Genomic DNA, 12598 nt, shown 5'->3' on the forward strand with positions numbered 1-12598 from the left:
AGCTCCCCCAGCACCCTCAGATGTATAGTGTTCGGCTCCGTGGACTTGCACATCTTGCTTCTCTAAGTAGTCCCTAACCTGCTCTTTCACCCTGTTGACTGCTCACCTCCTCCCCAAACTGGACTTCCAGGTACAGCAGCTTGGGAGCTGACCTTACCTGTGAAAACTAAGGTAAAAGACATTGAGCACTTCAGCCTTTTCCACATCCCATCACTAGGTTGCTTCCCCTATTAACGTGTCTCATGGCAACACGGTGACACCCATTGCACGTGATATACTTGCATCTTCTACAGAAACAGAGTAAGTAGTAAGGCACGAGACGAACTACAATAGCCCTATTGACAACCACAGTAGTCAATCTTTCTAAGTAATTTGCAAAGATACCATTAGGAAATATATTGCAGAGCTAAGACAACTAAGGAATGGATTTAATATTGACAAGTGAGGTAGGGTGGAAAAAGGTACAACCCAGGGAACTGCTTTTATGGCAGAATTTAATTATTATCCAGATACTACGGTGAAGCTCGGGACCAGAAGATTTATGCACATTTATACCACACAGATAAATTATTTCTGGTGCAATACCTGTAACCACATGCCTAAAATGAGGTATATCACAGTGCCATTCATGGGAAATTAAATCTGCTCAGCTATTTTCATTTAAACCCACATTTACATTAGGGCTGCTTTGTATTTGGACATTCTCTGTCAGACTAAGGAGAAACTTTTCTTTACTTGTCAAAATGTCTTTCAAATTTGTCTTTTAACATTAACTTAAGTGTTCATATCAGAGATGTATGTTATCTCACAAGCTGATTTAATGCAGAAAAGGCAGTTCTCCATACAAGTTAGACCAGTTAATATTAGTGATATTACAACACTAACTTCAAACTTTGATAATAAAGATATGTACAAAGTGTGACACCAGACAGCGAGACGGTCCCAAATAGCCTAGAACACTGGTGCTCAACCTTCCAGCTATGCAAGGTGGATGAAGGGCTTGAACAGTCCATGTGTGCAGGGTTGTTGTGGGGGCCAGCCCAATGCACCAGGCATTAGGTCTGCAGACATTCCCATGTACTAGGTCTACAGCTGCACTCCAGGTCCAATCCCACAGACCAGCATCATGAGCTGGCCTGGTCCAGTGCATGGGAACACACCATCCAGCCAATAAGGCAGCTGATGGGTCCAAAAATTTGGCAGTGGGGGAGTAGTGTTAGCATCAATTGCTGTGGCTCCCAGAGCTTCACTTTGGACACTGATGGCCTAGAATATCTAAGAAAACTAGCTTTATTTAATTATCTACATCAATCTAGACACTTCAGACCTATAAAGTCAGATCATTTTCCAGACTGTGGGGAAAACTAACAACTGACATCAAAAAGTTCTCTATCAAAAGTGGTGTCCATGGAAGCTTTTGCATTAGTTCTAGCATTCAGGTCAAACATGCTGATATCTCACTGGCTACCTTTACCAATGTAAAGGTAAAGATCTTTCCCTGTCATCATCTACAGGATTGTACTGATGAAGTAAAAATGTTCCTTATAAGGCAACACCAACTTCAATGAAAAGCAGGCCTCCCCAGAAGAACTCTGAAAGGGAAAGGCAAATCTGATCTTTACCCCAGTTTCAGAGATAGGGATCTCCTCAAGAAAGTAAGGCCTTGGTCATGGAAGCTGCACACCCTCTGGTATTGCATACAACTTTAGAAGAATCAACTCCAGAAATGTCAAACCTTCAGTATCTCTGAGTTCTCCTCCTTTGCCTCCAGGTATCTGAAAACATTTTGCAATCATATTACTGCTGGTTTCTAATCTGAAGATCTGCAGAAGTTCTTTGAACATGGGAACAAAATTTCTCCAATTATGCTTCATGTCCTAGGATGTTCAGGGACAATATCTTCCCCATTTTTGTCCCTCACCACAATTAGTTCCATTCTCCCGTGGATCCTCACTCGCTGGAAACTTACTGACAATATCAGTGGGTTCAGTTTCCTTTGAGATGTTTAGTAATTTTGCAAGACTGGCAAAAGGGCCACCAAACACCATACTTCCACTTCCTCTTCCTAATTTTTTTTCCTTAAAAGCTGTGGTCCACAGAAGATTGCAACAATTCGAGTGAAGGTGACACTTTCAACTCAGCTGGTTAAACTGGTGCCATTGTATCCAGGGACACTTGTTCAGTGTCTGTGCAAACTGACTGGCACACATTCCTAACCAACTTGAGACAAACTAAAATATGCATGTCCAAAAAGAGTCTGAAGCAGCTTATCTAAATCAGTTTAAGCAGGGTCAAATTACTGAAGTACAACTTCCTCTTGTAGAAGAGACCATTTTGAAAAGTTCAACTGTACCTGGCTGCAATCTCTAGAATGGTATTCTAGACACATCTATCAAAATGTCTTCTGTTGCCTCTCTTTCTTGGTAAGGTTGGGAAGGGCTTGAGGATAGACAAGGGGAAAGTGATGCTTGTCCCTGCAATGCTGAATTCCATGAAAGTCTCTTGTCCAATCAGGCTTGCTTGCCATAAGACCCATCTCTAACAAGGCCCAGGTCCCCTCAAAGAGGCTCCATAAAATGGCAGTGGGAGCAACTCTAGAGTAACCATTTGAGTGCCCCTTTCTTTGCCTCCTCTCTACCGCTCTAGAAAATTAGCCTGTACAAGAGGATAATTTCCCATCTCAGCAACCAAGCTAGGACAGCACTTCTGCTACCTGAATGACTCTCATCTGTCTCTAAAACAGGCTGTTCAACCACCCTGCCTACTGCTGGAATACCTCCCTTGGGGAAGCATAAAGGACAGTGAGCTACAAAGGACTCTCGCCCAACCTTCTGCTGATACTTCGTAGCTGTCAAACAGTAGACAGGACAAAAAAAGTTGTCCTGGACAAGGTAATTTGCTCCTGTAAGACGCCACAGCTGGTGCCATCTTGGAAAGACTCTCCCAGGGCCAAAGGAAGCATACTGCTGCTGAATTCTGCCCCTTAGCCAGCCACAGCTGACCAGGGTGTCCTCTAGGCTGGGGGGAGGGTGGGGGGAGAGGAACAACACAATTCTGCAGAGGGTCAGATACAACAGAACAGGGTATCTGCATCTGTTCTCCGATGCCTATCATCCAGTCTGGGAAGCAGGGCTGCCTGTGGAAACGGGTGATGCTGAAGACTTACAAGCCTGCCAGCCTGGGTCAAGATGGGCCTGGCTGTGCCTTGCATGATATGCACAGGCATATCACGATAGAAATCTCCTCTTTATTGACCAGTTCCTCAGAATCCAAAGCACTGCTGCAGTGGAGGCAAAAGTCCAACGATCCCAGACTGATTTGGGGCCTAGCAGCACCTGCAGTGCCTGAGCCCAACCTGGAAACCAGCCCCCTTACCAGGGTCAGCCATGTTGGATGCTGAAACCACAAAACGTATGGACAAGGAACCCTCAGCTGTCAATGCGTTGCACGGGAAGCCAGGGCAGCTGCACTCTACAGCACAGCAAGTTCTTCTTTTTCCAACTTCCTCACTGGAGAAAGAGGTCACCTCCTTGCTGCAGGACACAAACAGCCTGGAGGCATAAAGAGCAGTCACAGACTGGCAAGGTCCCCATCTGCTGGTGAGGAGGAACTATAGACAACCAGACATCACAAGAGAATGAAGGGGGAAAAGATGAGCTTTTTTAGTGCTGACAAAATACAATTTAGTCAAAGAAGGGACATGTGGCAGACAAAAGTTGCATTCCCCCCCCCCCCCCCGGAAGAAGTCTGAGCTGGATTTAAATTTTTCATGTACCCCATCTTCAGTGAGGGCCAATCATTCTCAACATTCGGAAAAATACTGCAGAAAATATGAGCCTTTAGACTGCATATACTCACTGATACAACTGATGTCTTGGAAGCACTGAGCAAACATTAAAATGGGACACCGCTAACTTGAAATTTCAACAGAAAAATATATATATATTAAATATCAGTGGAATCTACTGTTTTTAAAAATGCATGCACAGATTTCTGCTGTAAAAAAAATGCAAAGGTAAAAACTTCAGTGTTTCCATTCATAAAGATGAAGAAGTTAGGAAGAATAAAACTTAAAATTTTCACTTACTGTTAATCAGAGTTTTTTTTCCTTCCACACTAGTACTTATGGAAGCTTTGTGTTGTGCAAAAAGAAAAATATCTAACTAGTGCTCTGAAGTTAAGTATTTTGGGTATCTACAACTGGCATGATTTAAACCTTGTGCACCCTTGTGACAAAGAAGATTTTCTTCCTCCCGTCTCATTACAACTGCAGAAAAAACATGATTGATACCACTTTAAATGAAAAATCCTGTTTTAGCACTGCGAATACCAGTACATTTTTCCTTTTATTTTGTTTAAAAGTTCTCGGAGCAGTACATTTGTCACCTTGCAAATTTAAGATGTACATGTTCTTTTAATTCATATCATAGTCAATTTAAAAAGCCTCAATATATCTATGTAAAAACATGAATGAGTTAAAACACTGCTACAAGAATCTTCCTTTCATTCTCTTTTCTGGGTACTTAAGCAAGCAACTTAAATATTACATTAGCATAGGATTTTGCATTTTCTAATCTTATATAGTACAGTGTCAACAGTAAATCACTGCTCACTCCACTACATGCTTTCACAAAACATTTCTTAAAAATAACTATATATTCAAAAGAGCATATTAAAGTAGGCTTGGATTCTAAATATGTAAATTTTAGACTTTACCATCAAAGCAGCACCGTTCATTTAAAGAAAGGAGATAACCAAGAGCATGTCTCCAATTGTAGTTTTATATTTAAATAACCCCCCCCCCCAAATAAACCCCAAAACAAAGTAAAAAACCATTACCTTTGCTTTTGGTCAAAGCTGGTCAAACTATATCCCCAAGTTAAGGACCAAGCTCTCACTGCAATACAATTTAGTACCCTGAATCCAACATTTTGTATGTTAGAAGGAAGTATCTTAACTGATTAGAGTTGTTTATTTCCAAAGTACAGCAAAAGCTGTATTAACCGGCACTTTATTTCACTGGAAAAAAACTCTATTAACCAGCACCCGGGGGATGTGGCAAAAGCAAAACTGGAAGTACCACTTCTGGGGGACTTCCTGTTTCACCACCATGAGCCAAGTTTTTCTTTACCACTTCTTCAGCCCACAGTCCAGGGCAAAGCAGCCTGAGTGGGGGCCCCCTCCCTGTCTCCCAGCACAAAGACACCGGGGAGTGCATCAGACAGTGCACATTCAATTAAGCGGAATTTGATTAACCAGCAACCCCCATTCCTGGGGGATGCCGGATAACAGAGCTTTTACTGTACATCCTTGAGGGGAAGGGGAGGGGGAACCCATGTCTCCACATACAGTATGGCAATGCCTAACTTCTCCCTTCAGGTATGAAAGAAAAGGGCCTTACACCCACAGACAAATAAGAAAAAGTAAAAATAAAAAGCAGTCTTCAGGGGAGGCACAGAAGACAACAGGCTAATTATGAGCAAGTCCCGCTCTCATTCACTCTCTCTCCCCACCTGCTTGCTTATTCTGTTCTTATTAAACAGAGACAGGAATTCAATTCTGTCCCTTTGCCAGAAAACATCATTTTAAACCAAAGGAGTTATTTTAAAACAATAATCAAGACATTTCCTTCTTACTCAGTAAATTCAAGAAGCCAGCTGCATGTTGCATTCATGGTCTACAGTCCATTTTAGTTGAAGTTACTCTGGTCTGATCTCAGAACAAGAATTCTTCTGGATTGCAAGACAGTGCTCTGTGCTACCACCAGATAGCCATATCAACCCTGAAAGCTTGTTTTTAAATAATATTATTTACCAAAACAAAATGCTTTTACTTGATACAGCTATTGATAAGAATGTAATTCCAAACTCACTGATTGTGTGTGTGTCAATTATAATGACCTGCTTCCAATATAAAAACTGCCATTTTCCATGCTTGGCTTTGCATTTCTCTACCATCTATTATGCTTCCTTCTGGCTGCCTTTTTAAAAAGAAAATCCTAGATGTCTGTCCATGGATGTACTTGTTTTAAGTAGGATGCCCAAAAAGACTCTTTCAGACTCACAATTTTAACTAAATGACATCATTACACTCTTAAATGTTTGAGAAAAGAGAACTCACTTTTCAGATATGGTTGAAGTCAGACAGAAATACTGTCTGGAAGGGGTCAGATGCTGACCTCTGCTCTGAACTTTTAGAGCACTCCAAATAGAGCCTGCTTCATCAGAGCTGAAAGGAAAGCAAGCAATTTGTGTCAGAAATGACCAACACCATTTCATACTCCAGGCATTTTGTTCCAACTTCCTTCCCTCCCCGTCAAAGCAGGCAGTGTCGGTTAGCACTGCTCCAAAAATCTGCTGGAAGCAATGTCACTTGAGATACAAGCAGTGTGCTGCCTCATATGTGGCTTAAGGAGATGCTGCAGAAAGAGCAGTCAGTCCTGGAAGTCCAGGGATTCTGAGGCATGATCTCAGCTTAAGGACATACAAGTAGGTACTAAATGCCATGCCACTAGAGTCTCAAGAGGATTCAACCACACCAATTCTGTAGCACAGTGTTTCTCAACCTCTGAATCATGACCCAAAAATGGGCTATATGAAAGGGTTGTGAACCTTGGATGGATCCACCTTTAAAAAAGAAAGATGCAGGAAGCGATGGCTTTTCCCTTGCAGGCTGGCAAAGCTCCAGCCTGTGAGGGGCCCCCATGCCCCACACATCCACCCACCCTGTGCTCCACATGTGGGGCACTGGGGGCAGCATGTCAGGCATGAGGGGCACTGGGTCGGGACTGGCCACGGATGTTTACAAATGGGTCCTGGTACAAAAAGAGGTTGAGAACCACTGGTGTAGTATACCTTCCCAGGTGCAACTGCCTCCTGCCTTCTAAGAAGACAAGAGCCAAATACAGTTTGTTGAATACATTATTAACCTCAACCTGTTCTGACTTAAACCAAAACTAACTCTGATAATTAAACTACTCGCATGAAAGGGTAATTTGAACTTTCAAATACTCAAACCATCCCGTGCACAGAAATTAAGTAATTCATTGAAAAGCTAACAGTTAAGATTTGATAACCAGATGAAAGTGCCCATGGTCTAATTTAGATAACTATTTTGCATTACCAACGTTTAAAACACATTAGGGATGTGTTCTTAACATACATTATTTGAGAAGTTAGCTACCAACAGAAAGCAACTGGATTCAAAGAGACTACAGACAACATGGCTGCAAAAAACTCCTGTCAGCCCTATAATTTAAGAAGAATAGGGGAGGACTTCTGAAAAAAATAGGAGTCCCTACCAACACTTGACTCAAAAAATAAGGATGTGATGATGGTCAAATAAAACTGAAAGGAATGAATCAGAAATTATTTAACCACTGCACTTCAGCTAATTTGGTTTTTTTGAGGGGAGAACATACTTGGGACAATGAGCTTTTGAAGAGTGATTTCTCTAATGTGACTAACAAAACAAATGCTCAGAATTAGAAAAGCTAGCTCCGCCCCCCATATCTACATTTGTTACCACCTTCTATATTTGGTGTTCTTAAAGCTTCTGGACTAAAGGATTTACATTAAAGCTCAGCTTCACAAATAAAATCACATGGGTTTCTATCCTTCATGACTGAAGAAAGAAACTGAAAAGTGTAAACACATATAATAAAGGCTCAAAAGCCAGGAGATAAAGAAAATACCAAATCTACTGTTTTGCTTTGTGTTGGCGATGGTGTGGTATTGGAGGAGGAAGGAGAGGGGAAGAGCACTGTAGGAGAGTCAAGACAATGTCATGGTTTTGAGTAGCCTGGCAAATGATTTGGAAACACATGAGCAACATTAAGTACAACAGGTAGTTTATAGAGCTATGCAAACAGAAAAACATGGCTTGCATATATTTGTTTTCTTTGCCGAAGGCAAGCATAAAAGGTCACTGTTTTCATCTGAGAAATTGTGGGATTACAGAACACAAAAGGGTCCACTTTTCCCAAGTCATTTATGAATCAGGTCTCTGCTTTCTGAACCACTGTCCTCTTACACCTTCAACAAGAGTCCCTCATTCAATTTTATTAACCTGTACCTCTGTCTTCACCATTATTCATCCTCATCGTATTTTCAGACAGCGTCCTTCTTGCATCTTCCCCTCCTACCCTCCTTATTCTTTATCCCTTGGCTCAGCACCATGGTACGAGCCTCCATTTTGGCTCATATGAGGACATGTCACGAGTCATTTTCTACATCTGACTCTAGCCCCAACCAGCATGACAAAGAGGCTCCATCTTAACAGGTCACTGAACACATTACCTCAATTTCCCAGAGAGCTATTCAGGCAGTAGCTCCATCAAGAATACTAACCTATTCAGCAGAGAAACCTACCTATCATGCTTTAAGTAGCTACAGAGTGAATTGCTGGCTTACACTGCTTATCAGACCACTGGCAGAGTGGCTTCATCATAACTTAGGCCACCACATACCTACACACAGAAGAATGCCTTCTCTAGTAGGACTAAGCTAAAAGCGATAAAAGGAAGCCTGCATAGTCAAGTGGCGAGACAAGTCCTAATCCCCTCTAAAAACAGGAAAAGAGAAACGGGAACAAGCTGCTCCCTATAAGCACCAACTTCCCAGAAGCTAAGGAAAGGGAACCAAAATGTGCAGAGAATAAGGGGAAGGATAAAGTACGTGCTGAATAGTCCCCAGCACACTGAGCTCTCCTACTAGCAAGCAGACCTTGTGAATAAGATCTGTGCCCAGATCAAATTATGTCCTTTGTTTCTGTTCTCCCACATTTGAGGAGCTAAAAAAATGCCAAGAGACTGCCTACCTGCACTAAAAATCAACCTGATCCCAAAACCCCATGGGAGAGCTACAACAGCTATACATGTGGATCAGCTAGCGAGTAAACAACTCCCAAGCTTTTTCTTTCTGAAGAAAAGTTTCTCCCGTGCAATGAATAACTCAAAATCAAATTTCAAAGCCCAGGGGTCAACCTAAGCCTCTGAGCAGCTAGCAAAATGTCCTTTGGAGGTTAAGTGTATAAACTTCCAGAAGTTGAGTTGTGTAAGTGGCTTAATAAATTTCTAATTCAGACCCAGAGAAGCAATTCCAAATCTTTAAATGAGGTTCCCTCCTCTCTGCCCTCACACCAAGGTTTATAACCACTGCTGGGAGTAAATCATCAACTCATTCTTTTGCCTATGAAAATCTGAAACTGGATATTTTCCAAACATCAACAAACAGTTTACATATAAGAAGTACACAGAAGCAAAAACACTTTTTAAAAGCAAACCATCAAAGCAAGTCTTTTAAGCTTTCAAGCCTAAGGTACAAGCTGGAATGATGCAGCACACCTAACCACATAAGGACAGGAAGTGGAAACCCCTTGTACATAGGGCTAGTTAAATTCCTTCATATTTTGAATACAGAGGTGGTCTCGAACACTCCTTTCTTTAATACAGTTATATAGATCACCTCCTTTGACATTCATTGCTGCAAAAGTGATGAATCATGAAACAAAAATGTATACAAATATGGTTTAAAATGCATCCAATGCTTTGCTAGTATTTTTAGATATGCAGGTGGAAGTAAGAAGCCAGCAATGTGAAGAGAAGGTTCTCTGCAGTCTATAAGCATGTTGTGCAGCTCACCAGCTGCCTGCAGACCTATGTCAAAGCTAAATGAAAAAGATTAGGAAAATTATAGGTAGGCAAAATGTGATCACTGAAAGAAGAAACTGCTGTGAAAACACTGGTAATCTAAAGTATCATCCACTTCTCACCTACTCTTTAGGAAATATTTTAATGCTAATAAAAGCATTTTTGCTAGCCTTAAAAAGTAAGAATTCTTATTTTTAAACTGGATTGGCATATAGTGAAGTGGCAATCTGGAACTGATAGTCTGTTTAATTTGACAGTGGCAAACAGTGGAACTAGTTCTCGCATATATTTTAAAACCCACTATTTGGCATCAGAAGCCAGTCTCTCTCGACTAATTCCTCCACAGCTCAATATACTCTAAAGAAATACTTGTGCCTCATTAGTACTTGGACCAAAGAGTAAAAGGTTCCCTGTTTAGAATATAAAATTGATGCCATGAACCACACAATTAAGAATACTGAATTAGGCAGCAAGAACTGATAAGTAATCCCTTGGTTAAAAGTTTAGGAACCATATCTCCAAAAGTATCATTTTTCTTCGATAAAACTGTGTCTCCGTATCTTCTGCACTGCTTCAGCTATAAAACAAAACAGCTAAATCTTGGTATACCATTATAAACATAGTAAACTGTTTTTAAAACCAGTTAAGATATGCACAGTGGTCTAATATCATGAACTGACTTTCTTACTCCATACAGTCAAACACAGACAAAGCTGTGGGTGGGATGATCTAGTTGAGAATGGTCCTGCTTTCAGTAGGGGGTTGGACTAGATCTCCTGAGGTCCCTTCCAACCCTCATTTTCTATGATTACTGTATATCTACATTGAGAAGTGTGCACTTTACAACAAGAAAGGCACAAAATCCATTTTCAAATCTTCCACTCTAGAAAATGCCATGTTTTTGTGAAGGTCAAATATACTTGTATCCAAAACTGATATCCAACCTAATGCCAAGAGACATTAAGGATAATCATGTACTGCTGATTTAAGAGATTACTGAATGGAAACTTTCCCACTCAAGAGAAGCTTCTTTCCTTGTCAGGTGGAGCTAAGAGTTTAAAAGGACATGACAGTCCTTCTAAGATATCTTCCAAACATTTCCCACATGCCACTGGCTTGTTTGAGGTTTGTTTACCCACTCTGCACCCTTCTCAAAGGACAGCACTGGGAGACCAAAAGCCACCTATCAGATGGTGATATTTAAAGAACAGCCGCCAATGTATCTACAAGCAAGCATGTCTCCCTCCTTTTCTGAGCTAGCAAAGACCTTCAAACACTAAGTCAGCATCTACTTACTACCCACAGCACAAATTTCTTGTTAAATGTACATTCACCACCACAAAAAGAAAGATATGAGCATCCAGCTTTTTGTCTGCAGTCCATAAAAAGTTGCTTTTTAAAATATTATTTGCTATTGAAATAACCAACCTGCTTCATTCCATCTGGGCCAAAAACCTGCTGCTTGCAAATCACACAACCACATATCTTTATTGTAGATTTGGGGGGGGGAGGAAGGGAGCTGATGCATTTAAGGGTACACACTTAGTACAGTGAAAAAGTGTTTTGATAAATGTCTCCAACATTTCAACACAACCTATGTCCTAAGCAAAAACTGCTAGTATCTAGATTCCCTAACCTGGGGATGACAGACAGCACAGGACAGGACAAAGAAGGAAACTGCCACTCAAGGAAGGATGCCTGCCAGTCACCCAGGGTACAAACATAGGAATGCTTTTGGTCATTAAAAGCAAGTCATTATAAATCACAATAAATGAAATGATGCTTAAATTAAGCAGCTGATTTTTGCAAAATACTTTTTATATTAAAATGGCACCTAGAAGTCATGATCAAAATCTAGGCCTCAATTGTGCTGGATATTGTATAAGTCCTTGTAAAGTTTTAGGTCTAAGATTTTTTAAAGCAGAAGCATTTATGAGCATTTTTCAGGTCCTAAACAAGTTTTCTGATTTTTCAAGAATTGCAGAGTGCTCAAATAGCTCCCCTTGAATTGTGCTTAAGGTATGCTGAATGTGTGCTTAATAAATCCATATTTAAAGAGCCATTTTTAAAAAACTCTTGGTGTAAATCTTTAAGCAGCATTTCACTGGGGGGAGGGAGAAAGAGAGCAAAGAAACAAATGCCGTACATCTGAATTAGGAATGGTAAAAATAAACAAACAAACAAACTGTGATTTCACAGTTGGTCTAAGAAAAAGTATCATTTTGGAACCAATTGTTCTAGTTTTTGGTAAATAAAAGAAGTGCGTTTATAATGAATCCAACAGCAGATTCACTTCATGCATCTAAAGTCCTGAGGAAAATAGCTTAAACTTTAATGTCTTCTTTAACATGAAAGCTGGGTTCCAAGTTAACTAACTGGTTAAAAAGAGAGACAAATAGAACAATCTGGACAAAATAAAGGTTGGAAAGAAGACAGTCATCTGTACTCTTTCTGAAACAGATGCTCTCAGCAGCCTTTTCCAAAGGGACCTGAAATCAACACCTTTACTGGCTGCATCTTGGAGGCCTCTCATTTTTAAACAGAAGCAGAGCTTTGAAGTATTGGAAATAACTGATAAAATTTCCAGAGGAAATTGTGGATACCTGAAACCAGGACTGTAATTTACATGGTTTGGAACAGGTATGAAACCACTTTTTGATATCTGATTATTTGAAAGATATTTAGATACAATACAGGCCAGTCTTGACACCAAAAAAAATATATCATCAATAAAGATGTCTAAAACCTATAGTTGGACAGCTGCATATATATGGGAGCCAGGGGAAATAGCTTGGACAAACTACTCTGGATGTTTCCCTAAAAGAATACTTCCAATGCCCGAAATAAACCCCCTCAGTGGAAAGGTGTTGACGGAAACATTTTTTCTGACCTCAGCTCACTGCTGATGAATATCTGGGCAGCTTCCACAAGAAGAAGATCTGGCAGAAT

General features: G+C 40.6%; 1 protein-coding gene across 2 annotated transcripts in view; it reads right to left on the reverse strand.

The window, feature by feature from the left end:
• GSK3B (glycogen synthase kinase 3 beta) overlaps window positions 1-12598 on the reverse strand; it is a 245572-nt gene that overhangs the window by 194768 nt on the left and 38206 nt on the right. The gene's annotated exons all lie outside the window — the stretch shown is intronic.

Source organism: Crocodylus siamensis, chromosome 1, assembly GCF_052110815.1.
Source record: "Crocodylus siamensis isolate JL-2025a chromosome 1, ASM5211081v1, whole genome shotgun sequence".
NCBI classification, from domain to species: domain Eukaryota; kingdom Metazoa; phylum Chordata; order Crocodylia; family Crocodylidae; genus Crocodylus; species Crocodylus siamensis.